The 14,469-nt window shown below is 34.3% G+C and overlaps 1 non-coding gene across 1 annotated transcript; it reads right to left on the bottom strand.

The window, feature by feature from the left end:
* Positions 1-971: 971 nt before the first annotated feature.
* Positions 972-1,077, bottom strand: LOC115932473 (U6 spliceosomal RNA). Its single transcript, XR_004068753.1, has one exon. It is a non-coding gene; the product is annotated as a U6 spliceosomal RNA (small nuclear RNA).
* Positions 1,078-14,469: the final 13,392 nt, after the last annotated feature.

The following is a 14,469-nucleotide window of genomic DNA, read 5'->3' on the forward strand; positions in this document are numbered from 1 at the left end:
GCGTAATTTTGTGTAGATGTGTATTGGGTCTATTGTTCAGGAGTCCAATTTAATTCCAGAGTTTATTTGTTAGTTTTCTGCCTCAGTGATCTGTGTAGTGCTTCTAGTAGGGTTTTAAAGCTCCCTACTAGTATTATATGAATGCCTGTCTCTTTACTGGGTCTAGTAATATTTGTTTTATTAATCTGTGTTCTCTGGTGTTGGGTGTATATATGTTCAGAATAATTAAATTTTCTTGTTTAATTGAGCCCTTTAGCATTATATGATGCCTTTCTTTGTCTTTTTTTATTTTGCTGTTGTTTTAAAGTCCATTTTATCTGATACAAGAATATCAACCCCTGCTTCTTTTTTGTTTTTCATTTGTGTGATATATCTTTTTCTACTCCATTATTCTGAGTTTGTGGGGGTCATTACATGTTTGGTGGGTTTTTGAAGGCAGCAGATGGTTGGGTCATCTTTAAATCCAATTTGCCAATCTACATCTTTTAAGTGGAGTATTTAGGCCATTTATGTTAAAAGTTAATATTGATATGTGAGGTTTTGTTCCTGTCATAGTGTTTTTGACTAGGTACAGTGTAGTCTCAATTGTGTAACTGCTTTAGAGGACCTGTGGATTTTGTCTGTAAGTGTGCTTTTATGGTAGCAAGTAATGTCTTTTTTTTTCCACGTTTAAAATTCCTTTGAGCATTTCTTACATGATTGGTCTGGTTGTGATGAATTCCCTTAGCATTTGCTTATCTGGGAAATTTTTAACTTCTTCTTTAAGAGGCTTAGTTTGGCAGGCTATGCAATTCTTGGTTGACATTTATTTTTCTTAAGAAGTCTAAAAATAGGCCCCCAATCTCATCTGGCTTGTAAAGTTTCTCCTGGGAAGTCTGCTCTTAACTCTGTTTTGATTTCCTTTGTAGGTAATTTGACCCTTTTCTCTAGCTGTTTTTAAGATTTTTTCTTTAGCATTGACCTTAGATAGTACAAATACAGAATGCTTCATAAATTTGCATGTCATCTTTGCCAGGGGGCATTCTAATCTTCTCTGTATTGTTCTAATTTTAGTATATGTGCTTCTGAAATGAGCACCTTTTATTTATTCTTAACAGAAACTTAAATATGTCATAACACAGATATATTTGCTGTACCCTAAGAATTAACTTTTCATTGTATTGATAAATACGTGTAACTTTGGTTCATACAGACATGTTTGTTTAGTTTGGTCAACTTATTGACCAATGGAAAGCATGATGCTTAGATATTGTTACAGTTGTAATGTCAATTTAAACATGATAAAAAATTCATAATTAATAATTTCTCTATTTCGCAGAAAAGAAAATAAGAAATTAAATATTTACAAACACCAAGTATTTCTAGACACTATCCTTTACATATATTGTCCAATATAAGCTTCAAAGCAAACTTACCATGGTTTTTTATTTTTTATTTTCCTGCTTTCTCATAGGAGGAAATTAGAGGACAGAGTAATTAAATAACATTTCCATTATGATACAAACTGACTCCACCATCCATTTTCTTCACAATTTATCTCACTGACTCCTATTCACTGTAGGCAGGACCACTGTGAATTTTGAAAGCTTCTTTCTCAAAACAAATGACACTTTTATGTGTCATTTTCAAATGTTTTTTCTTTATCATTTTAGAGAAAAGAAACTGCGTAATTAATATTATGCTGCTGTGTTTCTGTGTAGTTTCCAGAAATTATCTACTACTACCATCTCTTTACTTGCAAATCAGTCCTCTTTCTCTGTAATTTCTCCCTTTATTTTAAGACATTGAAATGTTTAAGATATAGAAGAATTAAAAATGTAGAAACATTTAAGAAATGGACAGGCAAGGAAGCCTCAAATTTTGTTATGTTTATCTTTATTATGAGCAATTTCCACATATAAGGTTTCTAATACAACATTATTTTTACTTTTCTCAATGACCTAAAATTTATCTACATTAAATCTATCATATTTTACATTTGTCCTTCAGTGCAGGAAATATTAATATAATTTTAATAGGGTTGATAAAATAATATTAACACCATAAAACAATCCAACCAAAAAACATAGAAGCCACATTATTTTTATTTGATCATTATACCAGTTTATTAAAAAATCAGAGACGAATATGCATTATGTGATATATCAAGGTGAACAGCCTTGATTAATATCAGAGAAGGAATGCCATTCCAAGTATCTTAATCTTATATTTTGTGCTCTTATTAAAATGCCATTTTCTAAAAAAGTTTCCTATTTTGTATATTCTTGGGGAATGAAAAACAGAGAAAAAGAACAACCCTTTAAAGGAAAATAAAGTACAAATTATAATAAAGTTTGAAGATAAAATAAACATTCTATAATTAACCTAATAATTATGGTGAGCCAGAGTAAAATCCACATATACCACCCAGACTAAGGATGTTTTGATCTAATTTAGGGATCTTTTTAAATTCATTCCTCACATAGTGAGAACCCATTTGGACCATTGGCTGTAACTGATGAAACCACATTTATTACCACTACGGATTTCTCATGCCTGCTTATCTTGGCCTACGTTCTCAATTCTGTACCGGGTGGAAAAAAAAATTCTTTATTAGTTTATTCACTGCTGATAATGGTTGAACTCTTGCCCTGGCCCTGAAAAGAAGTGCAATGTGTTCCAAATATCTTATTATTTAGCATCCACAGCAGCCATTGTGTAGCCTGGATCCAAAACTGCACTTCATATGACGCATGCGATAGAAGTAGCTAGAAAACTTTTATTCCAGTGATAATTATAGCTAACATTTTATATTGAGTAATTATTGTATGCAAGGCATTATTTTAAGTGCCTCATAAAAACATAATTACATTTAATCCTTACAACAATTCCGGGAGGTAGGTATTATTATCCTCCATTTACTAATGAAAAATCTGAGACCTAAAATGATTGAAAACCTAGTAAATGGTAGAACCATAGTTCAATCCTAGATTTTTTGACTCTAGAGATTTAGCTTTTAGCCATTATGCTACATCATCTCCTTTTTAAGTTATTTCAGTACAAAGTGGGACATACCATATTTATAACTTTCATGGGACTAAGTAAACAAAGTGTTCCAGGGTCTTGTTCTTCAAAAGGTTACACTGAATATAGTGAAAATTCTGATATTAGGTGGGAAAAAAACAAGGCATTAATCAAAACATTAGTCAAAACTATATGTATTTGAAAGATTTTTTACAGTGGTTGCTTGGAATACCAACAATAGGAGCAAAGTATAAAAATCCAAATAGCTCTTTCTGTGTATCAGTATAATTTCATTTGTATTCATTTTTCAATCTTGCAAAGATTGTGGAAACAGGAAATGACAGTCATGTAAGTGGTGAACATATTCAAATACTGGAAACAACATTAAAAATTCAACTGAGTAAACTAAAAATTTCATGCTAACATTGTAATTTTTATGGAGGATATCCTCATAATATATATTTCTCTATTATTTAATTTTTAAAGACTTAGTAAGTTAATTGAGATGTGTACTTTTCCACAAAAGTATTATAATTGTTTCTATGATTTAACTGTTATTTTATTAAGTACAATTGTTTTGGTTTTGTAAAATTATGTAATTTTGTGTATTATGAACTTTAAACAACAAATTTAATTTCATACAAAGCTTTCATAATATTCTATAGTTCAAGCTGCAATTCTATGTTACAACGTTACTCTAAAAAAAATTCAAGCATCCACTTAGAATTCTGATAGCTGATTTTGAATTCTGCAGGATTGTTTTAATGTAAGAGACTTATCAGAGGTAAGAAAATAAAGTCATTGTTATATGAGCCATGAAAAAAGACTAGATAATACCAAATATAAATTGTTAAGTAGAATAAAGTGCAGGAACCTCCAGGGATAATTTGTTAATAATTAAAAATACATACCTTTAGGGTAAGACTAAAAAATCTGAGCCTATCTAAAAAAGACAGAAAACAATCAGAATATTACAGAATATTAAAAAATAATATTATGACATATTAAATGGATACTAAACATTAAAATTCCCAAAGGAAAATAATAATATCAGATTTTATAGTTCACAATGTAGTAAGTACCTAAAGCATGTTTACATTTATGCAAATTTGAGACATATATGTATATAACCTTGTATGCCTATATATGTATTTAACCATTACTTTATAGTCATTCCTTATATTCCCCCAAATTGAAAAATAAAGAAATAATAGAATAAACATATTACTTAGAAATATTAAAAAATACCACAAAAATCTTAGAAGAATTGAGTATGGTTGAATCTAGGGAGAAGAATTCCAGGGTCAGAAGGGATTGAGCCAAGCAACTGCTAATTCTCATTATAAGGTTTATAGAATTTGCTTTATGTTCAAATTTTGTACATGTATAACTTTAAAAGAACAAAAAGATCAAATTTAAAATATAACTTTCTTTTTTCTCCAGACAACTAATTAGAGGCTTTTAGCATGCCTTAGCCACTTGGAGATAGCAAGATAGTGCATAAAGATGAACTCTTTTTTGAGAAGAAAAAAATTGGAATCCACTAGAATCATAAAGGACACCACAGATCCCAAGAAGAACGCTAGTAAACAGCCCCTGTGATGGTATCTGGCTGATACAAGTGAGTGAAGCCCCAGTATGTGAGAGAGGGAGAGAGCCTCCCTCGGTGACTCACCTTTTCCCTAGACATTTGAGCAACCAAGGCTGAAGGAGAGCACTTTGTTTCTCCCAAGCCCTGGCAGCAACTTGAGGATAGGCTTAGAGATACTGTGAGGAAAAGACACCAGGAAAAGCTTCAGGTATTTTCTCAAACGTGGGACTGAGAGCAGGATGCCACTTTTAATCAAGGTGCATAAATAGCCATTCTTTGATGACCCACAAACATAACCATGCAGGCATTTCAGTCTCAGGCCAAAGACTGGAGTTCTCTCTCTGGAGTGGGGTAAGGGCCTCTATAGCCAGAGCTATGGAAAGCAGCTCAGCAGTAGATGCTGGGATTATGCTCTCCCCAGTCACAATCCTGGGGCAGGAGGAGAGCTGCTACAGCTGCAGTTTCTCCTGGATGGCAAGGACTGCAGTCAGGGCCAGCTTGGTGACCTAGAACTGGTCCATATGTGCTATTGCTGGGTGCCCCAGCCTGCACTCCTGACATCTTGTGTAGCAAGGCCCTCTTTGCTCCAACTCCAGACAGAAATCTAGGCATTTGGAGCACCCTCTTGTCTGGTTCAGCAGCCAAGTGGCATCCTGCTCTTAGTCCCTACTCTTTCTGAACATAGATTGTGGAGCAGCAAGGACCTGTCTGCTCCACTACCAAAGCAGATATTCAGGTATTTGGAACATCAGCTCAGCTGGATGAGCAGCCTGAACTTCCCCACCCTTCCTGTGCAGAGATCCTTGTGCAGGTGGGGGTTGTGGGAGTGGAGCTCACTTTTACAAGCTCAGGCAGATTTTCAGGAATTCAGAGAACATGCTAGTCTGGTTCAGCAGCCTGAGTTGCCCCACCTCTCCTGTGCAGACATCTTGGTGCAGGGGACCCACTCTACTTCAAGCCAAGGAAGACTTCTTGGCATCTGAAAAGCCCACTCTCCTGTATTACGAGATTAGGCCACCTCTCATTACTGTGCAGAGATTTTGGGGCTGAGGAGGTTCCTCAGCTCCATGCCTAGGCACACCTCTGAGTGCTTGGTGGTGACCCATGGGATTTTCCCTCACTGAAAGTGCTTGTGGCTGCCATCAGGGGACCTGTAGGCAGAACTGCCCAGTCTGCCCCATTTATCACTGTCCACAACAATGCAGGGTTCTGCAGAGAGCTCAGTTCACTAAACATTCTAGGAATCAGCCAATTGCCTGAGGCAACAGAGAGCTTCTGCCAGTAAACAATAATGTATACAGAGCTGCGTTGGCTGCAGCCAGCTCTTACCCCTATAAGCACTCTCTGCTGGCTTGTACAATGAACTGCACAGACCAATATAAAACATGCCAAAAAAAGTGCATGGGGCTATAGAGGCAAAGCCAAAGGACACTACCCAGCATTCTCTACAGTTGTACCCCTAGGGAGGGGAGAAAAGGGAATGGGAAAAATATTGTTATAGGGGAAGAAATAAAAAGAAAAAATCCTACCAGCATTAAAATAATTACAAAAATTTAATGTGCCACCATCTCCAGATGAGAAGGAACCAGCACAAAAATTCTAACACCATAAAAAATCTGAATGTGGTGACACCATCAAAGGATCACACTAGATCTCTAGCAATGGAATCTAACAAAAAGGGAAATTCACAAATTACAGATAAATAATTCAAAGCATGGATTGCAAGAAAGCTCAATGAGATCCAAGACAAGATTAAAAATCAACACAAAGAAACTTCTAAAACAATCCATGAAATGAAGAAAGAGATAGACATCTTAAAAATCAATCAGAGCTTCTGGAATAGAAAAACCTCTCCTAAGAATTTAAAATGCAATTGAAAGCTTTATCAATAATCTAGAAGAACAAAAGAATTTCAGAGCTGGATGACTGGTCCTTCAAATTAACCCAGTTACACGGAAATAAAGAAAAAAGAATTTTAAGAAATAAAAATTTCTTCAAGAAATACAGGATTATATAAAGTGACCAAACCTATGAATTAATGGCATTCCTGAGAGAAGGAAAAAAAAGGAAACCACCTGGAAAACATATGTGAGGAAATAATTCAAGCAAATCCCCCTAATCTTGCTAGAGAGGCAGACATCCAAATAAAAAAGAAATCCAGAGAACACCTGTGAGATACTATAAAAATGAACATGGCCAAGGCACATAGTCACCAGACTGTCCAAAATAAATGCTACAGAAAAAATATTAAGGCCAACTAAAGAAAAAGATCAGATCATGTACAAAGGCATCTCCATCAGGTTACATGTGAAGTTCTCAGCAGAAATCTTATAAGCCAGGAGAGACTGGGGATCTATTTCTAGCAATATTCAAGTAAAGAAATTCCTACGAAGAATTTAATATCCCAGCAAACTAAGCTTCAAAAATGAAGGAGAGATAAAATCTTTTCAGATAAACAAGTTCTAAGGGAATTTATTACCCCTAGACCAACATTAGAAGAGATTATTAAGGGATTTCTAAATATGGAAATGAAAGAATGATGCCTGTGACCACAATAACACATTTAAGTACATAGCCCATAGACCCTCTAAAGCAACCACACAATAGAAACTACAAAGAAATCAGCTAACTACTTTACGATAGGATCAAAACCTCACATATCAATATTAACCTTGAATGCAAATGGTCTAAATAGCCAACTTCAAAAGCAGAGAGGCGCAAGTTGAATTAAAAAAAAAACAAAAAACAAGACCAATCCAACTGCTGTCTTCAAGAGACCAATCTCACACAAAACAACATTCATAGGTTCAAAGTATGTTACAATTCAAATATAATGTAATGGTCTCCTTTATACTTTAACCTGGCTTAAATAGAAGTGTGTCTTAATTATATTATTGTCTATATTTTTGGTATGCCTGAATTATATCATAATAACATAATAAAATATAAGTATATAAGTGTACTTTTTTTTTTGAGATGGAGTCTCGCTCTATCGTCCAGGCTGGAGTGCAGTGGCACGATCTCTGCTCACTGCAAGCTCCGCCTCCCGGGTTCATGCCATTCTCCTGCCTCAGTCTCCCAATTAGCTGGGACTACAGGTGCCCGCCAACAAACCTGGCTAATTTTTTTGTATTTTTAGTAGAGATGGGGTTTCACCATGTCAACCAGGATGGTCTCGATCTCCTGACATCATAATCCACTCACCTTGGCCTCTCAAAGTGCTCGGATTACAGGCGTGAGCCACCACATCCAGCCTATAAGTGTACTTTTTAAATTTAAATTTTATAATTAAAAGTGTAATTTTATAATGTAAATATAATGCAATAATTTAAATATTATAATTTAATATTATAATTTAATAATTTAATATAATTTAACAATTTAAATATTATAATGCAAATATAATGTAATAAAATATAAGTAAGGATTAAAAAATAATAGCATAGACTGCATGGTGCAGAATATAACTTCATGATACCTGGAGATCTGTAAGATTATAGACTCCCATCCTGAACCTGGCTCGTAGCTTAATAAGAACAGCAGAATTCCTAATATTCCTGTGTGTAAAACATATCCAATCTCCTAAGCCCCTTAAATTAAAGAAAGGCCTCAGTTGTCATTTTTATTATGTTAGAGGTTCCTTTACATGTCTTATGTTTGTATAAGAAAAGAAAAACTTATTGGGATTTGCTGCTTGTATGAATATTGCAAAAGTGATTAACATAAACAATATGTATATTGGAATTATGAAATTTCATGAAGAGAAGAAACATTTAGCTAAAATTTTATCTGTTCAAGTTAAATCCTGTTAGGAAATTAACTACTTTATGGTTCTGAACCAATATTTAAATTAGTATTTTTTTTTTAAGCTTACAGCCATAAATTAAAAGTGAGTCGAGTCTGGGTGGTTTGAGCTTTTTTTCTGTTTATCTGCTCATATATGTAGGCATAAATTAGAGGGAAAGATGGCTTTAATCGCAGTTGGGGCGTTTCCAGGAAAATATGTTGGCAAGAGAGAGTGTGTGTGATTTACACATGTACATGAATCACATTAAAATATTTGATTGTTTTAATGTAGGAAACATCAAGTTCAAATCTGTGTAACTTTTACTGCGGTGAAATAAAGTTCTGACATAAAACATAAAATGCTAGTGCTTCATACATAGATTTCCTCATTAGATTTATTATATGAAAATTTGAATATGGGCAGCGATGTACTGAAAAATAAAATGAAATGTGTGTTACAGTTTAATTTAGAGGTCTCCATATTGTAATCAGCTTAATGCCCTGGGACAACTACTGAAAATACAGTTTTGATTTATGTTTTAGTAATATAAATGCTTAAGATCATATATGCACTATTCTTTCTTAAGAATTTGTTTTGTTCTTTCTGCACACACACAACATCATAATGACAATGGCTTTCTGATGTGTACACATATCTAAAGTTATTCCAAAGTTAACTTCAGGTTGTTGACAGATTGCTTCTCTTGGGTTCTTTGGGGACTGGATTGAAGCTTGGCTTTTGAGAAGGGAGACTTTCATACTTAAGAATCCATTTTTTAGACTATCTCACAAGGAATCAAGACTGTTTTTTGAAGAACCATATTTTTGTTTTTAACTTTTAAGTTCAGGGGTATGTGTGCAGAATGTGCAGGTTTGTTACATAGGTAAATGTGTGTCATGGGGTTTGTTGTACAGGGTATTTCATCACCCAGGTATTGAGTCTGGTATCCATTAGTTATTTTTCCTGATCCTATCCCTCCTCCCACCTTCCACCCTCCGATAGGCCCCATTGTGTGTTGTTCCCCTCTATGTGTCTGTGAGTTCTCATCATTTAGCTGCCACTTATGAGAGAGAACATGTGGTATTTGGTTTTCTGTTCCTGTGTTAGTTGTTAAGGATAATGTTAAGGATAATGGCCTGACGTTCCTTCCATGTCCTGCAAAGGAAATGACCTCAAGGAACCACATGTTTAAAATGTATTTAACATCTCTGGGTTAGTGGTTTCCCTAAATGGATGTCAATTCCTTTCATTGAGTAAATATTGGTTGAAGTCCCAGATACTCTCTTAGGGCTCCAGGATACAACAGCAAGCAAGACAGTTTATGTCTGTGCTTATTATAGAGTTTACGTTCTGGCAGCTTTGGCCATAAAAAAGTTTCCTTCCCCATATGTAAAAGAATATTTCCTGGAATAATAATAATAACACATAGGCTCAAAAACATGGTTAGATGCCATAAAATAGTTTTTATTTGAATTCTGTTTATTGGACTGGCTGCTCAGAGACACTTCTTAATGCCTTCATTTCAATATACAGACACAGTTTTCCAAATGAATACATACTCTATGTCAGGCATTGTGCCAGGTAATTCACACATATTATCTCACTTAAGTCTTGCAAAAAACCAGAGGAAATAAAAAATTATTTCCATTTTTTTAGACAGGAAAAATGACAGTAAGAAAAATGAAATAATAATCAAATTTAATTACTTTAGTTGTTAGTGGTCACATTGGGCTACAAATCAAGGTTAATTCCACTTCACAACCCTAATACACTCTACCACCCTGCAGCACTGCAGGAAAGCCCTTATAACACATCACATACAGTATTTCCCCCTTACCTGCAGGGGATATGTTCCAAGAACCACTGATGGATGCCTGAAACAGCAGATAGCATCAAAGCCTGTTACACTGTTTTATTTATATGATAACCAAGGCTGCTATTAAGTGACTAATGGGCTCTAGCATAGCCAGCATGGATATGTTGGACAAAGGAATAATCTCTGGGCACGAGAGAGTGAAACAGCATCAATGTTATCATGCTACTCAGAATGGCATGACAATTTAAAACTTATGAATTGTTTATGGAATTTTGCATTTTGTATTTTTGGACCACAGTTGATGGCAGATAGCTGAATCTATGGAAAGCAAAACCATGGATAAGGGGGAAGTGTAGTATTGCCTGTGGATTATATCAGTATTTTTGTTGTATTTCTGGTCTAAATATTGTAGAGTATTTTAAAAGAAAAATCCAAGCCTTGTTTGAAGAATAACACACATTTTAGTAGCTGGTAGAGTTAGTAACAAAGTATTTGTGAAATCACTAGAGAATCTTAGTGGTTGTACTCTTACGGTGTTCTGAAAAATATTAAAGCCACTCTGCGTTGTCCTTGTAGGGACTCTTTTGGGCTGACTAAATTGTCTTCTTGAGATTCTCTCCCAAGGTATAAAAATTATCCCTATTGGTTTCCAAACACCACCACCGATCATGTTTTACTCACTGTGGAATGAGACCAAACCCAGTAAATATACTTGCTATGGAAGTTTAGGCTTTGGTATCATTTAGAAAAAAAGTTGCACTCGCGCAAAATCAAAATTTTAGAGACAAAGGCCAATCCATGTAATAACTTTATTATTACACGAAGCTTTATTCTTCTCCAAAGCCCTATTGAAATACTTTGTAGCATGGTTCATGAGAACTCTGAGTGTGTTGTAGGGGAGGCAGGACTTTGTAGTCCAAGCACAAAACAGGAATTACTACGGATGGGGTTGAAACAAGTTGGAGCTCACTATGTGTTAGCCATTCTTTTGCCTCCTGGTTTTCTTGGCTAGATGCCGAACCTACTCCAGTCTCACATCCATCTTTTCTCTGATATGTATCCATTCCAGAGATAAAGTTATGGGTATACAAAATAGATTATTTTGGAAAGCTTGCCAAAAAGCCACTCAGCTCAAAGACATTTATTTCATTTGTGGGTGACTGATTATCTCTCCTATTTCTTATTGAACTTAACTTCCTCTTATGCTCTGTGACACATACACAGAAATCCTATGGTATATTTTCATTAACATCATGTTTTCTCAGTTTGGCTTAATGTTTTCAATTTAGTTCCAACTTTTACAGGTTCTTTACAGCCTGCCAACTTTCTTTCCTAATACACTTCTCTCTATCTGGAATGCCCATAATTTTTCCAACTCTCTTGAACAACTCACAATATTTTAGTTATCATTTAAGGTGTAGCTAAAATCAGTTTCTTTATTGAAATCCTCCTTTGCCCTTCCAGCAAGAATAAAATCTCTTTTCTCCTGAACTACTGTTTCAATTTAATTTTTCACGCTATGACATTAATATTGTTCTACCTTGTTATTATTTCAGTACATTTTTTGTTGTGTCTCATAATTACAAACATGGATCTGAATGTCAGGAACCAGCCTGATTCATCATTATATTCTTATTGCACTCAACACAGGATTTTGTACACTTTCTAAGTGTTCAAAAATATTGGTTGAATTTCTACATTCTCAATTTCATTGAGTACCTCTCAACTCTACTTAATTCACCATTCTCTACTCTGCAAACTCTGCTGCCTACTCTTACACCTTTGACCTAAGTGAGATCTGGACTGCTATGTCTCCTAGTGGGGCTTCCGCTAACCACAAAGAACTTGAATTAAAACAAATACCTAGCAGAAGATGCAAGGGCTCTTTGCTATAGCAGCACATTGATTTGCTATAGCATCTCATTGATACTGAGACCTGAAGATGTTCAAGTGGTTTGGCCAAGGCTGAGAATAGACATAGGTATCCAGACAAAATCCACCCATGGCACTTTCTCCCCCAACATTTCTGTCAGTGTTGAATCAGATTATCTGCTTGGAATTCTTTTCTATTTTATTTTCATTTAAATTTAAAAAAAGAAGCTACGGTGTATAAAACAAAGCCCTTAAGGCCAGAAATAGTTAAGCTATCTACACAAAACTAGTAATTTTATCAAGTAACATGAAGACTATGACATTTTTGACTTAATATTTTAAATGTTTTCAGAAAAACTGAGGAAACAGACTAATGTGGGGCCACATGGTCAAGAGATAATAGAACACTGTTTTGTAAAACACAATCGGAGCATGGGTTGTTTGATTCCAACCTTATAGTTGATAATGCACCACACCTGTTGCATTATTATTTGTCTAGTGAAAATAGAATGATTCACTGTAACTGCTTTATAAAGATCTTATAAATAATTATTTACTTTCAGCTCACTGAGAGCAAAATTATATGAAAATATGTGATGGTCTGTCAAAGGTTTAAGTGATATGAGAAGGGAACTGCAGAGATTATGTATCATTGGGATGCATTTTCTTTTGTAGAAACAAGAAAACCTTATAAAATATATTTATCACTTTTCCATACTCCTATTGCTTGTAATTAATTTTTTATCATAAAGAAAGAACTAGATGAAAATCATTGAATATAATTTAAAAGGACTCCAAAAAAAGAGACCAAAGAGGAGACATATAATTACTTTTCTTGAAAAGAAATTTACCATTTATATTCTAATACAACCCAGGGGAAGGTACCTAAATTTTATGTTCTGGAGGGAAAAAGTGTGCCTTCCATTTTTTCATTAACTTAACAGGAACACAAGAACATTAATGTGGTTATATTTGTAAAACACTTGGAATTTTCATTTTTTTTAAATTGTATTATTATTATACTTAAAGTTTTAGGGTATATGTGCACAACGTGCAGGTTTGTTACATATGTATACATGTGCCATGTTGGTGTGCTGCACCCATTAACTCGTCATTTAGCATTAGGTATATCTCCTAATGCTATCCCTCCCCCCTCCCCCCACCCCACAACAGTCCCCGGTGTGTGATGTTCCCTTTCCTGTGTCCATGTGTTCTCATTTTAAACATGCTGAAAGTGGAAAGTACAATTATCTTGTTAGGAACTATTTGAAATATTTCTGTTTAACACAACAGATAAAACAAGCAAATCGATCTGAGAGTAAGTATATGTAATGTTTCAAAATGCATATGTTTTCTGTGTGGTTTCTAAGCAGCACTCCACTTCCCTTGATTTAGTGGTGAGTATTGCTGTTGCTACTGTTTTTGCTAGTTCAGTCACTCAGATGATGTAAGACTGCCATCAGAAAATTAAAATTTCTCTCACCTATCAAGTACAAGATACTGTAGTTCATTTTACATTAATCATAGAAGTTGTGAACAAATTTTTTGAGGAGGATTTGTGTAACAACTTACATATTCTTTACTGTTAAAGTAAGATAAGCATATATTTTTTCAATGTCAAATCTTAAGGATAAGTGTAATTTATTGATTTTTATCTGTCTTAATTCTCTTATGCATTTATTTTGTATCAATATATCCATGTAAGTAGAGTTTATGCGTTTCTACTTATCACAATATAAGATATAAACTTAGATAACACATTCATTTTATTAATGCATGATATACATAAGAGCCTTTTCTAACTTATTCTTCTCTATTGTTCTCTCCTTTGTCTCTGTCACATCTTCTCACACATACATGCACATGCATACATATAACTTCAATTTCTATTCCACTAGTGTAATGGAAATGCACTTCTAGAGAGAATCTCTAGAGAGCATGATTGGATAACCTCAATTCAATAGGGTCACTGAAAAAAATAGTAGTTTGTAACTAAACAGTCTTAATTGTTTTCAGAAATATTTCAAAAATATAGCAAGTGAGTTAAGACAATGGTTTTAGATCAACTTCTTAGATTTCAATTCATTGTAGTGAAATTGATCTTTAAAATGGTATAAATATTATTAACAATTGCTTTTCTGGTTATATGAATAGATATACCTACAGAGAAACAATGGGTTTGAACTATTATGAGAGTGTGGGTATCTATTATGAAAGGGTTTTCAGGCAATAATGAAAATATCTAAACCTTTAAATAAGGACAATGAAAGGGTTTTCTATGCTACATATTAAAATAACGGCTTTAACACACTTGGCATAAGCTCTTTCTATTCTTTAAAGGACATTATGCAAAACTAATAATATTGTTGTGTCAAATGTCTTATTGGTAAAAAAAAATGA

This window comes from Gorilla gorilla, chromosome X (genome assembly GCF_029281585.2).
Source record: "Gorilla gorilla gorilla isolate KB3781 chromosome X, NHGRI_mGorGor1-v2.1_pri, whole genome shotgun sequence".
NCBI lineage: Eukaryota > Metazoa > Chordata > Mammalia > Primates > Hominidae > Gorilla > Gorilla gorilla.